At 57.9% G+C, this 20,731-nt stretch overlaps 1 protein-coding gene and 1 non-coding gene across 5 annotated transcripts in view; both read right to left on the bottom strand.

Moving 5' to 3' along the window:
- The window catches only part of ADGRL1 (adhesion G protein-coupled receptor L1), a 49,829-nt gene extending 38,453 nt beyond the window's left edge, over nucleotides 1-11,376 (bottom strand). For 2 of the 4 annotated variants that reach the window (XM_018051187.1, XM_018051189.1), the window contains exon 1: nucleotides 11,037-11,376. The gene's annotated coding sequence lies outside the window, so the exon portion shown is untranslated. Of the gene's footprint in view, nucleotides 1-9,972; nucleotides 10,096-11,036 lie in introns of those variants that run through there. The other 2 variants (XM_018051190.1, XM_018051188.1) reach the window with 2 other exon arrangements.
- TRNAG-CCC lies at nucleotides 4,225-4,297 on the bottom strand. Its single transcript has one exon. It is a non-coding gene; the product is annotated as a tRNA-Gly (tRNA).

Here is a 20,731-nt window from a genome sequence, read left to right as displayed (position 1 = left end):
CACACGGGCTGGGTACCATTGCCTCAGGGGCACAGAAAGTGTTCCCCATGGGCTGCTGCTGCTCCTGGAACCCCCATTCCTGGAGCAGTTCCCCCACAAAGCCCCAGGCATCCCCAGAGCTGTCCCCAGCTCGGGGTTGGAGCTGGGGGAGCTGGACACGGCAGTTCTGTCCCCTCTCTTCCTGGCCTGACTGCACACGCACTCGGCCCTGGGGAGTTTCTCCTGGCACCTGGTGCTCACTGAAGTGAGGAAGTGAGGTCAGAAGTGGTGAGGTGGGAACTGCCTGGGAGATCCAGGCCTGACCAGCCCTGAGGCCTTGGGCTGGATGGAACTGTATTCCTCCAAGAAAAGATACGCTGGCGCCCTATCCCCCGGCACCTCAGAATGGAACCTTATTTGGAGATAAAGATGTAATCAAGTTAAAATGAGTGAGATCATTAGGGTGGGGTGTGTGTGTGTGTGTGTGTGTGTGTGTGTGTGTGTGTGCTCAGCCATGTCTGACTCTTTGCGACCCCATGGGCTGCAGCATGCCAGATTCCTCTGTCCATGGAATTTCCCAGGCAAGAATGCTAGAGCGGGTTGCCATTTCCCAGACCAGGGCTAAACCCTCATCTCTTGCTTTTCCTGCTTTGGCAGGTGGATTGTTTACCACTGAGCCACCTAGGAAGCCCCAGTAGGGTGGACCCTGATCCAATCAGACTGCTGTCCTTATAAAAAGGAGATGGACACAGACCCACACACACCCAAGGAGAACACCACGTGAAGACGAGGCAGAGATTGGTGTGACGCGCCTTCTAGCTAAGGGTTGCTGGCCAACCTCCAGAAGCTGGGGCAGAGGTTCTTTCTCTGTGCCCCTGGAAGCAATCAACCCAATGCTTCCATCTTGGGCTTCTGGTATCTATAACTGGGAGACAATACATTTCTGTTTAAGCTGCCCAGCCTGGCTTTAACAGCAGCCCCAGTGAACTCACACAGGGGGTCAGGGCAGACAGGGCAGGAGGGGTAGTGGTATGTAGGCAGAGATGGGAGATGGGCCTTGAGCCTCACGACTTCTGGAAAACCTTTCTGCTACGGGGGTGTGGGGGGTCGGCTGGGACCTCCCATTTGCCAGAACCACCCACGATGGCCAGGGGCAGCGGCTGACAGCGCCGTGCCCCATTCTGAGCACTGTATGCCTGTATTTCATATAATCCTCATAAGGACTTAGTAAGGATGGGGGGGTACATACCCACATTTTATAGGAGAGGAAAGTGAGATCCCAAGGACACCCGAGTGGCAAGGGGGCTTGGAACCCCAGGCTGATCACAGTGAGCTGGGGAGACCTGGGGGCCCTCAAGAGGCCCCTCGTCTGGGCCCCCACTGCTTCTGTAGGCCTGAGCAGCCTCCGAAGTGGACATGCCCACAGGGGTCAGGTGAGCCCACACCTGTGTCTGTCCCCACTTCGAGCCTCAGGGAACTTGAGTGTTTGGGAAACTTGAGTTTCCCAATTTAACCCATGGGAAACAGGGCTCGCCACCCTCACGTTGAGAAGGGAGACTGGGCCCCAGGTGTGTTAGACCCCTAGGTCGTACAGGCTGCCCACTGACCCCATACCTGCCTCTGTTTTTGCCTGAGCCCCACGTCAGTCTCAAGTCAAGGGGCAAAAGCAGGGGCGTCCTGGGGGCAGGTGATACGGCCCAGGCTCTGTCCTCAGGTGCCCTGGGATGGGGCAGGGGAGGGCAACAGGAGGAGAACCGGCTGCTAGTGGAGAGGGGGTGCCATGAGCTTGCCCTAGAGTGTGGTTGCCATGGCAACCCTCTGTGCTCAAGTGGGTGGGAGTCTGAATGCCTGGGGTGGGGGGGGTTGGGATACCACCAGCAGGATTCTGGGCCCCTAAGAAAAAGTCTTGAGCAAGAACAAGGTGCTCTTGCTCCCTCCTCAGCAGCCTTGAGTCCTCCCCAATCCCAGTAGCCAGAAAGCCCAGCTCCACCAGCCCGCCTCCTCCAGGGAACCCTCAGGCATGGCCGAGTGGGTACGCGGCAGGCCCTGGGCTAAGGCCAGGGACTTGGCTCTCAGGCCAGACTCCTGGCCTCTCTGAGCGCATCTCCCCATCCCAACTCTGGGACTGACAGACTGCCGTCAGAGAGGTGGAGCAAGTGCCAGAGTGTGTCTGGCACATAACCTCCTTCAGGAAGGGGGCTGTGGGCTCTGGGGGTGGGGTCAGGCCAGGGTCCCCACTAAACCCTTAGCTCCACCCCCTCATCTTCCAACATCTCAGCAGAGAGCACCCTGAGTCCTCCGAGGTGCTCAAGAACCTCTCCTCCTCCCATCCCCGCAGCGGCTCCTGCGTCTCCTCCTTCAGCATCTGCTCACTCTCTCCTCGGGCCTTGGTCCCCTTCCTGGTCCAGCCCTGCCGCCTCCTCCGTTCTCTCCTGCTCTCTACCCTCACGGCCCAGCCTATTCCCCCTACAGCTGCCAGAGGGCGCCGGTGAGCACCTGAGTCGCCACACTGTCCCTCTCCAGCTCAGAACCCTCCGTGGCTCCCACCACACTTGGAGCAAAGGTCAAAGTCCTTTTTCGGCCCACAAGGCCCTGTGCACTCGGCCCCATCCCGTCCCTACCCTCACCTCCTTCCACCTTTTCCTCCTCACTCACTAACACCAGGCACAGTACCCTCCCAGGGCCTTTGCACAGGCTCCCCTCCCCAGAGACCTGCAAAGCTCCTCCCTTGCCTTCTTCAGGCCTTTACCCAGACGCTGCCAGCTCTGGGAGGTCCTGCTCGCCCCAACACTCCTGCATCCTGCTCTCCCCGGCACTCATCCCTATCATGCCTGCCATGCTGCTGCTGCTGCTAAGTCGCTTCAGTCGTGTCCGACTCTGTGCAACCCCATAGACTGGACTAAGCAGCCCACCAGGCTCCGCCGTCCCTGGATTCTCCAGGCAAGAACACTGGAGTAGGTTGCCATTTCCTTCTCCAATACATGAAAGTGAAAAGTGAAAGTGAAGTCGCTCAGTCGTGTCCAACTCTTAGTGACCCCATGGACTGCAGTGCACCAGGCTCCTCCGTCCATGAGATTCTCCAGGCAGGAGTGCTGGAGTGGGGAGCCATCGCCTTCTCCATGCGTTTTACTTATTTGCTTATTATCTCTCTGCCACTAGATGTCGGCGCCACAGGGTGGGGTCTGTCTGCCTATAAATTTTAAAAGGTCACTCTGGCAGCCGAGTGGCAGGGGTGGGACCATTCAAAGCCTCCCCTTCTCCATGGATGCCTCCTCCCTGGTCTCCTCCACATCTATCTGTCATTTCCACCCCTTCTGATCTCCATCCTGCACCCAGAGTGCTCTTGGCAAAATGAAAACTCCACATCACTGCCTGCCTACAACACTCCATGGCTCCCTATTGCCTCAGAGGCTGCGACTTGGCATTTCAGGCCTGGATTTCCTGGTATTTTCATCACCTTCTCTGCTCTGGCCTATTCTTTCCTCACCCCCCACATCTCTCACCCACATACCCAGAGGACTCCTGCCCTCTGTGCTCTCTTCCTCCAAAAGGCTCTGCCCCTAGGACTGCACTGGAACCCACACTAGCGGTAGACTGGGCCTCCACACTTTGCTCCCCTAATTGGACTTGGGCTCTGCGGCTGAACGTCTATCTATCCCATCAGGGAACATTCCATCATGGGTTGGCCTGGCTCTCTGTTGCATGCCCAGTTCTGGTGAGGAGAGCGTTCTCATTAATTCGTTTAATGAACAAAGATGAAACAGACCCTTGGAAGAGGTCGTCCAGTCAGGGGGTAGTTACCTAGTTCCCACCTGGTCACAAGTGCTTTGGAGGAAAACAGGCTCGTAGCAGAGAAAGAATGGGGGTGGGGTGGGGATTATGTGTCAATGCAAACATGATGGGGTGAGGGAACACCTGGCTAAGTAGGTAACAATTTAGCAAAGGTCACAGGAGGTGAGCTGCCGAGGCACTGGAGAAAGAGCATCCAGGCCATGGGAAGAGTGCACGCAAAAGCTCTGAGGCAGGAGTGTGCTAGAGCATGGCTCTGGTCCAGAGATAGGGAAGAGTGGGAAGGGGTGAGGGCAGATGCAGCGGGCAGAGCGAGCAGGCCTGTGGCAGTGAGCTGGGAGCGGTGGAGCTTCATTTTTAAAATATTTATTTATTTGGCTAGGCCAGGTCTTAGTCGCGACACGTGGGATCTCTAGTTGAGGATATGAACGTTGAGTTGTGGCATATGAGGTCTAGTTCCCTGACCAGGGATCGAACCCAGGCCTCCAGCATTGGGAGTGTGGAGTCCTAGCCACTGGACCACCAGGGAAGGCCCACCCTGAGACGGAGTGGGGACAAGACGTGCCCTGACTCGGGCGGGCGAGCGGAGATGAGACTCTGTGTGTGGGGGGGGGTGATGATGAGAGCAGAAGGTGCTCCCCGCCCCCACCCTCTTCGTTTCTCTAGGTCCACCCTGCTGTCTGAACCAGAAGCCTGCAGTTTCCCCGCCCCTCTCCTTTCCTTCTGCCTTCCAATTGGTCACCCACTGAATCACGTCAACTCTGTCTTGAAAGCCCGGCACGGGTCCCTCTCTAAGATCTCAAAGCCCCCACCCAAGCCTTCATGTTGACAGCTGTGGTGCCCTCTGACCCACACTGGCCTCGCCTCCACCTCCCCCCTGGCCTGGGCTCCCTTTCTGCCTGGCCCTCCACAGTTCCCACCTACAAAGCGGCCAGAAGGAGCCCATACTAAACATTCTAACCCTGTTTCGTGGGCCTTGACCCCTTCCCAGGCCTCCTCAGCCCTGTGCACAAGTAGAAACACAAATCCAAACAGTCCTTCAGCCCCCAGGACTTGCGTCCTGTCTCCCAGGGAATGTCTTTCCTTTTCCTGTCTGAGCTGCCCACTTCTTTCTGACCTCAGGGCGGGTCCCTTCCTTTCACCAACTCTTCCTGACTCCCCTCCACTTTATCCCTCCTTCCCTTCCAGGCCTCGGCTGGGAAGCCCCCTCCGCCAGGAAGCTCTCCCTTACAGGCCATCTGGCCACCTCTCCGATGCTCCTCTCCACAGCGGGTTGGAACCACAGCGGTCCGAGACCCATTTCCACCCCCAGGTGCTCCCTGACCAGTCACAAGCCTCACATATATTCCAGGTCCCGTAGCTGCTATCTAGTCACTCAGCTGTGCCTAAGTCTTTGTGACCCCATGGACTGTAGCCCACCAGGCTCCTCTGTTCCTGGAATTCTCCAGGTCAGAATCCTGGAGTGGGTTGCCATGCCCTCCTCCAAGGCATCTTCCCAACCCGGGGATCGAACCCTGGTCTCCTGCAATGCAGGCGGATTCTTTACTGCTGAGCCACCTGGGAAACCCCCAGGTACTGCAGAGCAGTGCTGAAAATGGTCACGGGAGCCAGGGCCTGTGGCAGAAGACATGGAAGACGGCTCTGGGGCCCTCTGCTACCACCAAGCTGGCAGTGAAGGGGCAGAGACCAGAGGGCGGGGGAGATGGTGCTCAGCGGGGCAACAGGGAAGAGGCCCCAGGTCTCAGGGTCCTAGGTTTAAATCCCAGCTGTGCCCACTTTAGGCTGTGTGATGATGCAACTCCCCCTGCCCCCACCACAGTCCCTCCTCTGCCTTCTGTCTCTTCCCTGGGGAAATGGGACGAAAGTCTCACAATGGTGGTTGTGGGGCTTAGAAATAATATTTAGCAATTCTACATGACTCTTTTATCTTATTTATTTGCCACACTTGCACAGCCTGTGAGACCGTAGTTTCCCTGACCAGGGATCGAATCTGGGAACAAGGCAGTGAAAGCCTGAATCTTAACCACTGGACCACAAGGGAAGTCCCTACACGTCTCTTTTAGGGCACCTACTATGTGTGAGGCACTGATCGAGGTGTGGAGAGACAGCTGTGAATGAGCCAGACATAAAGAACACTAAAAAAAGTCAGAGAGTGGGCACAGGGGAATGGCAGGGGCTGTGGGCAGGGAGGTGAAAGGGACAAACACCACCAGACTCGCCCCTCTGTTGATGAGGGTGCATGCAAGGGCACCCTGACCTCCATCACCAGGGGCAAAAAAGGGTGGGTGGGTCTGCCAGGGTGGGAGTTGACCACCTATGGACTGGGCACTGCCCTCAGCCAATGAGCTTGGCCGCTTTCAAAGGATTAAGAAGAAGAGGCGGAGGAAGTTTATGCAACAGGGCTGGTAAGCCCGCCAATGTCTCCAACACTTGCTGTCTGGGTCTTCACAGAGGGAGTCTCCAGACCCTTGATCTAGAGCAGTGGTACTCACCTGGGAGGGCCCATGATTTTGCCCTACCTGCCCCAGGCTGTTCGGCAAAATCTGGAGGCCTATTTAGGTGTCATAACTCAGGGGTGGGGGGATTGCTCCTGGTATCTAGAGGGTAGAGGCAAAGGATGCTGAAAAGTCCAGGCCTCCTCCCAAAGAATGAATGACACAGCCCCAATGTCAGGAACGCCACGGCTGGGAGACCCTGCCCTGGGCCCCTCGCCTGTCTGCCTCACCTCCCTGACACCAGATAGGAGCACCCACCTGGCTTCCCGGTCTGCCTGGTATTTTTAGCCTCAGAGGGCAAAGCCCTGGCTATTTATAGTTTTGGGGAGAGGGGGATCAAGGGTATTTTTAGCCTGAGCATCTAATTATTGCAATTTTTATCTTCCCCAAATTTTGGATTTGGGGGAGGATGGTGTGGGAGGGGGTGGCGCAGTAGTAAAGAACCAGGCTGCCTGTGCAGGAGATGCAAGAGACGCGGTTCGATTCCTGGGTCAGGAAGATCCCCTGGAGGAGGGCCTGACAACCCCCTCCAGTATCCCTGCCTGCAAAATCCCATGGACAGAGGAGCCTGGCAGGCTACAGTCCATGGTTGTGAAGAGTCAGACATGACTGAGTGCTGAGCTGAGCTGAGGTGGGGCGGGGGGCTTTTGCTTGGCTGATTTCCTCGGATCTGAAACAAGGGTGGGGGGGCGGTTCCCATCATCCTATGAGAGTCTGAGTCAGTGTCTCCCTGGATCAAAGCTGCTCAGGCCTTGACCGTGACATTCCTACCCCCAGCAAGGGTGGAGGCCCCCACGTAACCCTCTGGGCTCTAAACCCTATATGCACACTGCCCCACGCCTGCCCAGAGGGACACCTTCACCCACTGGGGTACCCATGAGGCCCTCTCAGGGAGCTGCCTTACAAGTGTGTGCATAGGACAGCTGCCGAGCTGGCCTGGTCTGGCCCCTGGTGGGTAGCCCCGGCTCCCCTAAGAGGACCAGGGTTCATAGGGACCCCTCAATGTGCAAAGCTGGGGAGGGAGAGTCCCTTGGGGTCTCCGTCCTTTGAGAGGCTCCCCGCCTCCATTCACTTAGCTAAGAGTTCTCAAGCGCCTACTATGGGCCCGGCCTGAGTCTAGGCACCTGGCATCCAAAAGCAAACCAGGGAACAAACTCCCCAAGAGCTCATGTCCTGGTCGGGGAAGACATACAATAAACAAACAGGCACAATAAATGAGTAAATTACAGAATGTGCGAAAAGTCATCCTTGCTAGGGAAAGTCAGGAGGCGGGTGGGAGGCTGAAATTTTAAACAGGTTGCATGGGGTAAATAAAGGTTACTGAGGAGGGGACATCCCTCATCACTGGGTGAGGGAGCAAAAGCTTTGTACGAGTCAGGGGGAGGGGCCCGGGCGAAGGAGCCGCCAGTGCAAAGGGCCTGTGGTCAAACTGCGTGCTTAGGAGCAGTGAGGAGAGAGGGGGCGAGGTGGAAGGGGTGACTGGGAAGATCATGAAGGTCTGGACCCTGGGACACCCCATGCTTGGCGTGCCAAGATGAATGGGCTGCCCCACCCCAGCTGGGGCTCCGGCGGCTCTGGATGGGGAGATATATGCCTTCTTCCCAACTCCTATGATAGGAGCCCCTTGACTGAAATTGCTCGTGTCACTTAGACTGTGAGCTCCCTGAGGACAGGACTGGGGTACTGTCCCCCTGGCGCCCCCAGCACAGTGCCGAGTGGAAAAGACACTTGGCAAACATCCACAGGTTTCATGAAGGTCTGCTCAGCCTTGCTCCCAGGAGCCACACATGCGCACACAGCAGGTGCACACAAGACGCAGACAGCTCCTGACACGTGGAAACACACACACATCCCCTCCGCAAAACTAACAATACCAGCACCCAGGAGACCCTTATGAACACAGGACCAGCCTGTTGGACACGTGGCCACACACAGGCTCATCCAGGTTACCATCCTAATCACAGCACAGGTACCCACAGGTCACAGCAGCCTGGACTCTCAGGACGGTGGGACCCGCTCCCAGGCCTCTGTTCTGCAGCTCCCCTGCCATCTGGGACCCCGCTCCCTCTTTCATCAGGGTGGCTGAGCCCAGGGCTGGGAGGGGTGCTGGTGCAGTCAGGTACAGTTCCAGACCCAGGGAACCCCCATCTCAGGAGCATCACCCCCCTCCTCACCTCCCTGGAGGGTCTGGAGGAGGGGAACTGTCTGGCGTCTGGAAATTGAATCCTTGAGAGGAGCCCACACAGAAATCAGAGCCTTCTGTGTGTCCTTGGTCACACGTCTGGGTCTGGCTGGAGAGATAGGAGAGGGCAGTGACTGACAACTTCAGCTCCCTGTGGCCAACAGGGGCTGGGACGGGGACAGCGGGGGGAGACTGCTCCTCCTGTTCTCCATCAGGGGCACCCCCTCTGGGGCCAGGCAGCACAGCCTCCTGGGCTTGGCACCCCTACCCCCTGATGCCCAGGCTGGGGCTGAAGCACCATGCTCTCTCCTGTCAGCCCCCCACATGCGGTGGTGCCCGAGCCAGGACCAGACTGCTTGATGCAAACAGACTCCAGAGGGGCCAGGGGCCCCCCGGCTCCTCCCCTATGGCCCACCTCCCAGGAGAAGGGCAGGCTGGGAATAGAAACCAGGCTTCGAGTCTCCTGCCTTCCACCTCCTCCCTGCAGGCCCCACGGCGCCCAGGTGCGGCTGGTCCCCAGTTCCCTGCCCTCCCTCAACCCTGGGCATCCTCTCCACGCCCAAGGGCAGCAATCAGCATGGATCGGCCAGCTCCCCAGGAGAGGGGGTTGGGGTGGGCATCCCATGGAGAGCAGGAGTGACAAGCATGGGGTGAGCTGAGGCCCCGAGGGAGTTCCCTGAGAGAGAGGAGGAAGAAGGTGGCAATGCCATTGGAAGGCCGGGCACTCACATGTGAGCACACACGTATGTGGCTTGGTGCACGGGGGCCCTTGCTGCCAGCCAGGGATCGAATTAGTTCCCTTTTCCGCTTTCCAGATGATTTTTCATCTCTGTAATTAATGGGCAAGTCAGTTCTGAACAGCATGGCAGGCAAATTACTAGTTAGGAAAATCACGGATAATTTTCTCGATATGATAATGAAGGTTGTATTCCTTCTCTCATTCTCCCTGTTTTCATCCTACTTTTAAGTAATAAAACCGGCATTAGAATTTGGGGGTGGGGGAATGGGGAGGAAGGAGACGCCACCTGCCCCCACAGCCAGGGCCTGACCCACCGGCGGGGAGTGCTCAGCCCCTGGCCATCAGGCAGATGGAGAGAATGAGAGACGGGGACCCTGCGTGGGACACCCTGATGACCCATTCAGGGTGCCAGGCCTAGGAGACCAGGTGGAGGGGCGGGCCTGGGGGCAGCTCCCAGGCCGTTAGGCCTTGGGGAGGGGGAGTTGGGGTCTGGGGTCAGGTTACAGGTTCCCGCCCCGGCCCTTGGGTGCTTGGAGACGGGAGCAGGGATCACCCGCCTCTCCCCAAGCAGAACTGAGATCCACCAGCCCTGAGCAGACATCTGCTCTCAGGTGTCCTCCGTATCTGTCTCCCAGACTGTGCAAACCCCTCTCATCGGTGACTCCTGCAGCAGCGAAGAGAACAGGGCAAGCCGAGAGAGGGAGAGAGAGGCAGAGAAAGAGAGGCGGAAAGGCAACCAGCCATCTTGGCAGCCATCTTGAACCCCTCCCCCTGCTCCCCCAGCTCACCACATGTGTGGATGTGGGCAGAGGAACCCAGGCCCCGGGTCCTGCAGGAACCAGGAGGAAAGGGGGCCCTGTCTCAAGGCTGCGACGGAGGGACACCCACTCGGCTGCCATGACTGTGCGCGCGCGGGGGGCGGGGGAGGGGGAGGGAGGAGCGGACCGCGAGGAAGGTCCAGCGAGGGGCCGGGCAGGGATGGGGCTGGGCGCTGACCGAGACTGGAAGGTTAGGGCCAGGGATGCGTGTGAGGGCTGTGTGCGGGCGGGGGCGGTGCGCCTGTGGGGCCACTTTTTGGCCACGGCGGGAGCACACACACAGCGCTGCCCAGGCTCTTCTGGCACGGACTCCCGTCCCAGACAGATGGAAAGATGACAATTGAAACCCCAAGCTCTCCTCGGCGAACACCTGGGAGAGTGGGAGGGCTGGCCCTCAAAGCCCGAATCCGGGTGGACGAACCCCAACAGCTTCCCAGGCTTAACCCGGTACCGCGGAGGGAAGATGCTGTCGACGGCTACGGCCGGCCAGACACCCAGTCAGACCCCTCCCCATCCCCCGCGCCTCTGCCTCCCAGAGAAAAACAACCCCCAGCCCGGCTTCGTGGGGTGCCAGCCCCCGACACGGCTCCTCCGGGGGCTGGGGCCGGCGCGCGGCGCGCACACGCACCCTCTCCGCTCACACCCAGACACCTACACAAACAGGGCGCCAAGCACCCGCGCGCACACGCACCGGGGACACGCAGGCACTGCCGCGCCGCTTCCCCACAAAGGCTGGCGCGCGCGCGGGCACACGCAGCCACGCGCGGGCACACTCGCGGCTCCCTCCCCCCACGGGCACCCCGCGGCCGCGCATCCGCACACCCCCGACAGTCCACGGGGGCTGCCCCTCCCGGCCCCCTCACCGGTGGGGTGAGGTGCAGGCCGCCCTCCATCCCCCTCGCGCTCAGGTGCTGTGACCCGCGGTTCCAGCATCCCCTCCCCCTTCCTGGCCCGGGCTCCCATCCTCCCTACCTCGGCCCCCACACCTGGCCCAGGTACGGCGTCTCCCTCGCCCGGGGTCCTTAGACACTCACCTGTCCAGCGCTGCTCCGGGGTCGGCCTTGCGCGTCTCTCCTGCGGCTCCGCGAACCCACGACCCCTGCCCGGCACATCTCCCGGAACCGGGACAGGGGGGAAATCGGGCGAGGGGTAGCGGGGCCCAGAACCGCTGTCACCAACCAAAAATTAAAAAAAAAAAAAAGAAGAAGAAGCGGATTACACAGCTCCAAAGGCGGCCCCCTCGCGGCGGCAGAGACTCGGGGCTGGGGGCGAGCGTCCGCGCCCCTCCCGGGGAGGGAGGCGGCGGGGCGGGGGCGGTGTCAGAGCTCCGGGGGCTGGGGCGAGGCGGAGCCCCCCGAGGCGGCGCCAACAGCTGCCCGCATCTTCCCCGCAGCTCCGCGGCCCCGACGGAGGCGGCACGTGTGCGCCCAGGCGACTTCCCAGCCCCCTCCGACGGCGGCAGCCGAGGGGTTAACGGAGCAGCTAGGGAGCCCCTGTAGCCCCCCGCCGCCCGGCGGCGCCGCTCCGGGGCCCACGCGGCCCCATTCGCCGGGGCCTCCTCGGCAGACGGCGGGGCGGGGGCGCCGCAGCGCCGACAACTCCCGCGCCGACGGCTCGGGCTCCCCGCAGTGGCCACGGGGGGCTCGGGTAGGGGGCGGGCGGCGCGGAGCTTGTTGCGGGGGGGCGCAGTTGTAGGCGGGCGCGGCGGCGTCGCGCCCCCGGGGTGGCCAGATGGGGGGGCGCCGGGCCGGGCCCGTGGGCACCGCAGGACGCGCGGACCGAGCGGGCGCCGGGCACCAGCAATGACAAGCCGCCTGCTCGCCCCTCTCCCCGGCGCACCCGCTCCGGGAGGGGGACGGCGGGCACGCACAAAACCCGGCCCGGAACCGCCGCCCGGGACCGGCCGCCGCAACCTGCCCAAGCGCACCGGAGGCCGGCCCGAAAACCCGAGATGGACTTTCCTCCCCTTCGCCCCCCCTCTAGTCCCTATGGAAAAACCAGGAGAGGGAAGGAGATGTGCTGGATCCCAGCGTTGGAACGGGAAGTGGGGGAGGGGAGACAGGCTCGAGGAAGACCCGGAGCGGATTTTGCAGGTAGTGGAGTAAAAGGCGCTTTGCCCGGTGAGGGGAGAAATGGGAGCGATCTGGAAGGGGTCTGCAAAACCCGGGTTGGATTAGACAGAGATGGGAGGAACGAAGGCAGCTGCGACAGGGCCAAATGCACCCCGGGCACGCAAATTTCGGGCCGGATTCTTCCTCGGGAGACGGAGTAATGCGTCATGCCTAATGCAGTGGAAACAAGCAAGACCTGGCCTAGAGTTTCCAGACCTGGGCTCGCAGGGGGCTCCGGGAGGGGGCTATTTAGTGGCTGAGGCGGCGTGGGCTGCCCTCGTCTTCCTGGCAGCGACGTGCAAGAAGGAGGGGCAAGAGGAGGGCTGGACTCGGGCACGAAAGGATCTGGAGCGCCGGCTGCACCGAAGCAGGCAGGTAAAAGCGGTTTCAGGATCCAGGGCGATGCGAAGGGAATGCAATGAGGAGGCTGCTACCCTGGGAGACCAGACCTACAATATAAGGCAAGGGAAGACCGCAAAGCCAGGACTGGAGTGTGCGGGATGGGACAAGACCCTAGCTAAAGATCTGTGGCAACTGGTCAAGGACTGGGAACTGACCGGGTTGCAGGAGCGGAGAGGGTGGGTGTTCGGGGGAGGTTAGTATCTATAAACGCCTCAAAGGTCTTGCTTTGGGTTGGGGGGTGGGGGGCGAGAGAAAAAATTGCATTTTAGGTTTTCGGCAAGAGCAAAAACTCGGTATGGATTTCCGCAGCCGAGCAACTATACTGCAGCTGGTGGACTTGAAGTAGGACGAGGAACCAGCGGGTTCCTAGGCATCTGGCCGAGTGAGGCCTGGGGCCGGCTTCATGCTGAAGCTGCAGAAGGGAGCCCCGCACCCCATCTCCCTGGTTGGGGAAGGCAGTCCGACTTGGCGTGGATTCCCAGAGCCAGAGCTGTGACTGCCAAGACCCACAGTGGGGGCTATAAAACCGGGCCCCAGGCCAAAAATAGGCACTTTGGCAGAATAGACAGCTCAGTGCAGGGTGGGGGCTGAGGTAAAACTAGAGGGGGGCAGGTACTAGAAGGTCCTGAGAGGTAAGATCCGGTGAGGATCTCGGGAGAGTGGACGTGGAAGCCTGGCCCTGGAAGCCTGGCGTTTTATGAAGGATGGGTGCAAGGGGAAGACTGATGGATGGGAAGGAGCAAATCCCTGGTTTGGATCCTCAGGGAAGGGAACCATCCAGTGGCAGGCTAATTAGCACACGGCCAGAGCATACAAAGTCCAGGCCGAATCTCAGGTAGACACAGAGCAGGCAATAGTGGGGAGAGTGGGGCAGCCAAGTCTGACCTGGATTATAGAGGAAGGGGATGTGCTGAGGATGAGGAAGATGGCAAACCCTGTTCTCTATCTCCAGGGAAGAGAATGCATTGCCATTCCAACTTGGCTCTGCAGAGTGGGTGAGGAATTGGGAAACAGCATGGAAGTAGCAATGGAAAGGGTTGGGGTAATAAATAGATAAAACTTGGGGCAGGCTTAGAGGGGCACTATAAAAATCTAAGAAACCCTAAGAGGAACATCTGCAAGTGAATGAACCCATCCTCTAAAAATCCCTTCCCAGAAGCCTGAATTTAGGGAAAAGCAGAGACTCCCCTGGTGGTACAGTGGTAAAGAATCCACCTGCCAGTGCAGGAGATGCTAGAGATGTGAGTTGGATCCCTGGCTCGGGAAGATACCCTGAAGAAGGGAATGACAACCCACTCCAGTATTCTTGCCTGGAAAATTCCACGGACACAGTCTACAGTCCATGGGGTTGCAAAGACTCGAACAGGACTGAGCATGCTCAGAGACTCCAGACTTCCAGGCTGACCTGGTAACCAGGGGCTACCTCTATGGCACCCACCACCCTCCACCTGCTTCTGTGGGCAACCATCATTTCAGGACTGGGCAGGGATTCTTATAGCCTGGAACTGGGGCCAAATAGAGCCCGCAGACTTCAAGGGTGGAGACAGTAGGCAGTTAACTTCATTCCTCCTTCACACCCAGGGTTCCGTGTCTGTAGACCTTGGGCCTTAAATATGGATGGCCAGGCCCATCGGCTGGATCTAAGGGGCCAAATATGTATGAAGTGGAGGTTGGTGGCTGCGGAGGGTGTCCTATCCATCTATGGTTGGTGCAGTACCAGGATGGGAGAATGGGGGAGGTTTGGCTTCTCCACGCGTCAGTTTCCCTCTTTGAAATATCTCCGCAGCACCTGGTAGGATCCATGAAAGGCTTTGGCGGTACCGCAGGGGGCAACCAGGAACCCTCCCCCCACATCCACACAGCCAGCTTTCTATAAACCTGGCGGGATTGAAAGGGGGAAGAACGTGCAGCTCAAGGAAGGCTGAGCATCACCAGAGCCCCCTGGCTCCTAGTCCTCCCACCATCCCGCTGTCCAGCCCTGAGTAGCCCACCCACCTGCTCTATGGAGAGACCCTCGGAACCAATGAATGTGCCTGGGGGACGGTACTAACTTGCGTTCTTCAGGGGCTGCGAGAAGCGGTGTCTTTAATTTATACGAGGGAAAGGCGTGCCATGCTTTAAGGAACCCCCGACTCAGTTTGGAAAAATCCTGGCTAGGACTTCCTTCCCCCAAACCCTCCTCTTTTTCCCCAAAGCCTGTGGTCAGCAGAGCACCCCGTGTTGTGGCCGGGATCGGTTTCAGTAGCCTCCATTCTATTGCAGTTTTTAGGTCTCGCGGGCGAGGGGCTCAAAAGGCGAAGGATGAGTAGAGGCTGGGGGCACGAAAGAGCCCCAGCGCTTCTCCCCGAAGACGCCCGGCTGCGCAGCCGCAGTGGAGGCCGCGCCAGCAGCCGGGCTCCTAAAACTAACGCGTCCCCGCGCGCGCGCAGTCTCGCCCCAGCTCCCGGCGCCCAGCACCGCGCGTGTCCGTACCCGCGGCCCGGACGCCCTACTCCCAAGGCGCTTCTCTCTGCGCATCCTACCTGTACCTCGGGATTCTCACGCTCAGCGTGACCCGCGTCTTGGATACCCAACGTCCTGTCCATCCGGCAACTGGACATTCACTTTTCTCTTTACCCTGCGCCAGAAAACCCTCACACCCAGGTGGCCCGCGCCTACGACACCCCACGTACGGATCCCCCGGCGTCGTGGAGACCCTACACTCTGCTCATCTAGCACTTGGCGCACCCTGACCTCAGACGTGGATAGCTCTACTCACCTGTGCCCTCTGCCCTCCTCCTGTGTCCACGTGTGTAGAGCTCCAGTGCTGACCGACCTGGGTGCTGCGTTCCTCCACCTTCCTCTGTCCCCGATCTTCTGAGTCCTCCACCTCAGGGCTGGCGCCCTCAGTCGTGGGTGTCCTGTTTCTTCGTATTCCATAGGTCCCTGTGCCGGAGGTGCAGGAACCCATGCGAGGGCGGTGCAGGGGTTGGGGTTGGTAATGAAACACATTTCTGGTCTCAAGAAAAATGCTCAGCCTTCCACTGCCCACCAGGCACCCCCAGCCCAGATACACCTAGAGCCCACTCGGCCAGCATGTGTGACCCTGAGGGGCTTCTCATTCAGTCAGTGTATTCATCCCTTCCATTTATTCCTCAAACACAGAGGACCCCTTACAGCCTTTAGTGGCTGGGGGCTAGATGTTGAGAATGCCCTAGTGTCTTGCCAGTAAGACTGGAGTTCCTCTCAGGGGCATCCCTGTTCAGTGGGTAAGGCAGGCACAGAAAGCATGATGGAAATGGCCCGGGAAAATGAGCAGGATGCTAGGGGAGTGGGTGGTGAACTGTCCAAGCCTTGAGGAGTGGGTGGGGTGGAGTTCTGTGTGCCCCTGGCTCTCCTGGAGGCTTCCTGTACCCCCACCTTGGGCACTGCCGGAGCCCCATCCTGTCCTGTGCGCCTTGGCTCAAGTGAAAAGGGCAGGTAAACAGGTCTCAGAATTGAGCTGGGAGGATATTGTGTGGGTGGGGATTAATTCCAACTGCTGTCATTGGTGGGGGCAAGGCAATGCATTCAGTCAACAAGCATGTGTTGAGCACCTACTGTGCACCCGGCATTGTGCTAGCTTCTGGGAACACAGCAGTGAATAAGGCAGACAAGCTTCTCTGTTCTTGGGGCTGACATTCCAATCAGAAGGACAGACGAGAAATCAGACAATTAAAAGGTACAGGATGTTAGAGGATGATCAGTGCTATGCAAGAAAATTAAGGAAGACACAGAACATGGTGATGACTGCAGTTTTAGATAGAGGAGGTCAGGGAAGAGCTCACTAAGAAGGTGGTATTTGGATAAAGACTTAAAAGGAGTCCTGAGGAGATCGGGGGTTGGGGGGAAGGGGGTTCCAGGCAGAAAGGGTTCCAGGCAGAGGGGGTTCCTGAGGTGGAAACATGCTGGTTGTTAAAGGATCAATGAGGTGGCCTGTGTGGCTGGAGGGAGGGGGTGAGGGCAAAAAGAGAGGGAGGTGAGGGTAGGGAGGTAATGGGCCAGATCCTGGATCGTGCTGGCCTGATGTGCTTCGGGGAGATTTGGTTTTTAATTGGAGTCACCTGGGAGCAATGGAAGGTTCTAGGCAGAGGAGGGTTCTCCCCGACTTATATGTTCACAGGAACCCTCTGGCTGTGGTAAGATTTGAGAGGGAGCCAGGAGACTGGGGAGATGGATTTCACAGTCAATCCAGGGGAGAGGTGATGGAGGCCTGAACAGGGTGCTGGGGAGAAAGGGTCAGATTTGAGGCACAGCCTAGGGATACAGCCGGACACCTTAGTCTTTGCATCCCCCTCCCCCAGCAGAACTTCTCAAATGTCACCTCTGGGTCACACTGCGGACGCTTCACCTTCCTCACGCCCAAGAAGCAAGAGTCCAGGAAGCCACCCAGGTCCAGTCTGAGCAACAGCTGGCGGGCAGCAATGGTGGTCCATTCCCAGTAAGGCACCAACTGGGAGGGGAGGCCAGTTGGGTTGCACTTCCCACCCCGACCGCTAGGGGCCGCTGCCCCGCTGCTCTGCGGCCGCCAGGTGAGGAGGAGGCCCCGCCTCTTCCCCAGCAGGTGCTCTGGTTGGTCGAGAGGGCAGGGGACCGGGGTAAAGAGCGCAGGACTGGGGGAGGAGTTGGGGGGACGAAATGGGGGTGAAGGGGGAGAGCTGAGCGAGTCCCTCGTGGAGGATGCTGAAAGAGGGGAGGGAAAAAATGCCACGGCGAGGTTGGAGGAATCAGGTAAGGAGCCGGAGCTGGCTGACTGAGTGCTTGGGAGAAAGGAGGGGCGAGGAGGGGGAGTTGAGGTGTCTGGAGGAGAGAGGAGTTGGGGAGGGGGGAAACTGAGGGCATAGAGCAAAGTTGAGGGAGGGAAGATAGGTCAGCAGGTGAGGAGTCAGGGATGGTCCTGGAGGTGAGGTGGACGTGACTGGGGAACATTTGGACAGTGCGTCGGGACCGCTGGGATGGTTGAGGGGTGGGCCTGGTCTGTGGGAAATGAGGGACCCCAGAGAAGGTGCCTGGCACTTTGCCAGTCGTGGCTGGTACAGACTGTGGGGGAGGGGGGAGGAGGATAGTTTCTCAGATCTTGACCCCATGGGTCAGAGATGGGGGAAAAGCTTCTGAGGAGGAGGTGTGCAGGCCAGGCTCCACGCAGGAGCCCAGTTTGCTTCTGCAATCTGGCACTAGGGCCCTCCTTCATACCCTGTACCCCCATGGCTGGGGTTCACGGTTCATTGAGCCTGGGTGGTAAGCAGATGAATGAGACAGAGGCAGTCCCAGTTGATTGGAAACCAGCACGATGTCCACGGATGTATGGGTTGGAAGACGGGGTCTGTGGGAGAGTTCAGGCCAGAGGCCCTCCCCAGCCAGGGGGCTCAGAGAAGGTTGCCCTGGGGAAGTGACTTGTAAGCAGACAGCAAGAATCCATCAGCTGAACATAGAAGACCCTGATGGTCTGGGCAGAGAGGAGATTCTGAGAATGTTGCCAAGAAAAATGCCAGGAGAGACTAGGCTGCAGTAAAGCCATGCTGCTGCTGCTGCTGCTGCCAAGTCGCTTCAGTTGTGTCCAACTCTGTGCGACCCCATAGACGGCAACCCACCAGGCTCCACCATCCCTGGGGTTCTCCAGGCAAGAACACTGGAGTGGGTTGCCATTTCCTTCTCCAATGCATGAAAGTGAAAAGTGAAAGTGAAGTCGCTCAGTCATGTCTGACTCTTCGCGACCCCATGGGCTGTAGCCTACCAGGCCCCTCCGTCCATGGGATTTTCCAGGCAAGAGTACTGGAGTGGGGTGCCATTGCCTTCTCCGCAGTAGAGCCATAGAAAGGGGGAAAAAGTGATGCCTGACCTTGCACGTGCCAGGGACAGGGCCCTCAATGCCAGATGCTGACACGGGATGAAAAAACAGAAACGGGGCAGGTGTGAGGCAGTGAGGAGGGAGGGTGACAGCTGTGGGGAGCTGGAGATGCACCCCCTTTTAAGCCAGCAGCCACTTGCTGCTCCTCAACTTCAGCTGAGATCTACCACGTGGGAAGCCAGGCTCTTGGAATTGCTGGTACGGATTCAAGAGAAGCTAGAAGTCAGGTGTTTTGTGTAAAATTCCCTGAGCTTTAATTCTCTCAGACCGATCTACTAATTGCTATCAATAGCTGTGACCCAGCAATTCCTTTCCTGGGTTTATTCCCAATGGGAATGGGAGCTTCTGCCACCAAAAGACATACATACATACATATATGGATGTTCACAGCAGCTTCATTCACCATCACCAGATACTGGCCACTGGCCATGTGACCGTCGACTGGCAAATGGGAAATTAATTGGAGTAAATTTGTTTGGAATATATATTGGGAGTAAATTCAATGGAATACAATACAGTGATGAAAAAGAACAATGTATGAACACATACACAGCCCTGTGCGTGTTGCCTACAGGACACAAACAGGATGCAATGCATGACGACATTCCTATCACTCAAGGACAGAGAGAAGTAATCTGTGGAGCTGGGGAGCCCAGAGCTTCCTTACCATGGACCACTGACATTTGAGGCTGGCTGATTCTTTGCTGCATGGGGTCTATCCTGTGCATTGGAGGATGTTGAAAAGTATCCCCGTCCTCTCCCCTACCAGATGCCAATAGCATTTGCCTAGTTGTGCCCTCCCTTGTTGTGGGGGGGGGGGCACAGTCGGTTTCAGGTGAGGATCACTGGGAAAGTGATATATTTTGTAAAGATTTATTTTTATTTATTTATTTTTTTGGCTGTGGTGGCTCTTTGCTGCTGCTCATGAGCTTTTTCTAGTTGCGGCGGGAGGAGCAGCTACTCTTCGTTGCCGTGTGCGGGCTTCTCATTGCAGTGGCTTCTCCTGTGGCGGAGCGTGAGCTCTAGGCATGCAGGCTTCAGTAGCCACAGCGAGTGGTCTCAGTAGTTGTGGCGCACAGGCTTGGTGGCTCCTCGGCATGTGGGATCTTCCCAGCCCAGAGATCGAACCAGTGTCCTTTGCATTGCGAGGCAGATTCTTAACCACTGTCCTTTGCATTGCGAGGCAGATTCTTAAGCACTGGACCACCAGGGAAGCCTGGGAAAGTGATCTTTTGAGGTAAGACAATGATTAGAAATTGGCATTGGAAAGCTCCCAAGGGACTGGAATATTCTCTATCTTGAGCTATGGTGATGATCAAGGTGGAGTATATTTTTAAAAGACACAGTGCTGTATTTTAGGAAGCATGTGCTTCACGATAAAAGAGTGAACCCTACGACATGGATGACCCTCCAAAACATGATGCTGAGTGAGAAAAGCCAGACACAAAAGGCCACAGGTTACGTGACTCCATTTATACAAAAAGTCCAGAAGAAGCAAATCCAGAGAGACAGAAGGCAGATGAGTGGTTGCTGGGGGCAGGGGTGAAGGGAGTGGGTAAGGAAGAGTGGCTGCTAATGGGTCTGGGGTTTCCTTTGGGGTGATGGGAATGTTCTGGAATTAGTCGCACAACACTATAAAAAAATACACTTAGTTGTTCACTTGAAAATGGTTTATCTTGTGTGAATTTTACCTTAAAAGCAAATTATTTTTTAAAAAAAGGTTTTGATGTGAACCATTTTTAAAGTCTCTATTGAATCGGTTACAACATTGTTTCTGTTTTACGTTTTGGTTTTTTGGCCCCAAGGCATGTGGGACCTTAACTCCCCAACCAGGGATCGAACCCACACCCCCTGCATTGGAAGGTGAAGTCTTAACCACTGGACTGCCAAAGAAGTCCCAGAATTTTTTTTTTTTTTTTAAATAGAGTCAACCCAAATAAGCTGAACAGGACCGGTGCCTGGGCCAGCTTGGCCACTTTGCAATGGAGGGAGGGGATGGTGGGAAAGTGAGGTGATAGACAGCTCTGTCCAGAGAAAGTCCAGAGAAAGTGAGAAGCAAAGCGGGAACTGTGGGCCTTCTTGGAAAAGGGAGGGCTGAAGCAAAAAGTATGTCTTGGCTCAGGGGAGTGCTCTCTCTTAACCCAACCTGTCAGCCCTAGAAAGAAATCGCAGGCAGGTCAGAGGCCAGCCTGCGAGCTGTTGAAGGGAATACAGAGTTCTGACGGGTAGAAGAGAAATGACAACCGCTCTGCCCAGCCTGACGCCACCAAGGGATGATCAACACCCCCACAGTGCTTGCAGGGGGGTTGTGGGGATGTTCTCTGAGAGCTGAAAGGGGGCAATGGGGGCT

Source organism: Capra hircus, chromosome 7 (genome assembly GCF_001704415.2).
Source record: "Capra hircus breed San Clemente chromosome 7, ASM170441v1, whole genome shotgun sequence".
NCBI lineage: Eukaryota > Metazoa > Chordata > Mammalia > Artiodactyla > Bovidae > Capra > Capra hircus.
Note: the sequence above shows the minus strand (reverse complement) of the source record. Positions and strands in the feature narration are given on the sequence as shown.